At 44.5% G+C, this 1,080-nt stretch overlaps 1 pseudogene; it reads right to left on the minus strand.

Moving 5' to 3' along the window:
• Window positions 1-222: 222 nt before the first annotated feature.
• Window positions 223-755, minus strand: LOC119528846 (annotated as a pseudogene).
• Between the last annotated feature and the right edge of the window lie 325 nt (window positions 756-1,080).

Raw genomic sequence — 1,080 nt, forward strand, 5'->3', positions numbered from 1 at the left:
CTCAAACCCATCAAAACTGTCTCAATCCCCAAGAAATAGATGAGGCTACATTCTCCCACCCACTGTAAATAATGCAAACAGGTGTTCATCTAAAATTCTATCAAGAGGTATCATTCTCATTTTATAAATGAAAGTAAGGTTCAAGCTTGCTAATTAGCTAAGGCCTCCACATTTCTTCTTAGAACCTGGTTAAGGTGGGTTCCTGATGCTGACTATGCTCAGAGTCTACACTCAGATCAAAGAGTCTACACTCAGACCACAAGGGAAAAGCATTTGTTAGCATTTAATGAACCTCCCTCCTCATGGCTTCAAGCCACGAGGACACAGGCTCCCCCCACACCCTTGATCTTCTCCTCAGCTCTTCTGCTGAAGAATTTGGCCTTCAGGATGACAGGCTGCTTTGGGAGCTTTCCCTTCCCCAGAACTTTGTAGTAGCCCTATCGCACCACATCAATGATGGGAGCAACTCCAGTCTTGTTTTTAGCAGCATTTACCCGTGTCTGCTCACTGACTAAGGTCCACAATTTATCCAGGTTGACAGTTGGACAGAAGCTCTGGTTCCTCTTCAAGTGATAATGTCTCATACCAACCTTCCCAAAGTAACCTGGGTGATACTTGTTGAAGTTGATCCTGTGGTGATGCATGCCACCAGCATTACCCCGGCCTCCCAGGTGCTTCCGGTGTTTGCCGATAGGGCCGTGACCATGGCTCATGTGGCCCCGGAGTTTCCGGGTCTTTCTCAATCTGGAATGCATGTCGGCGGCCGAGGCGAAAGAGCTGTCATCATTCTTTACACTATAAAGTTATAAAGCCTCCTATAAAGTGTTTACTGTTACATGGTAATACTAATTCCAAATGTCGGGAGTTATGCCAAGAACTATTTTCCTGACCCCGGAAGTCATAGCATAAGTAGCTCTAGGAACTGGAATCTGGAAATGTCTTCCTCTACTCTTGTCTCTAAGCAGAAGTGTGTGATTAATTCTGATATTTGATTTTAGGCTCTCTTTGCCCAGCCTAGCTTACTCGAGTTTTTTATTAAGATTTCAGGTAAGACTCTAGTTAGCAGCAGTATGTTATTTT

This window comes from Choloepus didactylus, chromosome 3, assembly GCF_015220235.1.
Source record: "Choloepus didactylus isolate mChoDid1 chromosome 3, mChoDid1.pri, whole genome shotgun sequence".
Lineage (NCBI taxonomy): Eukaryota > Metazoa > Chordata > Mammalia > Pilosa > Megalonychidae > Choloepus > Choloepus didactylus.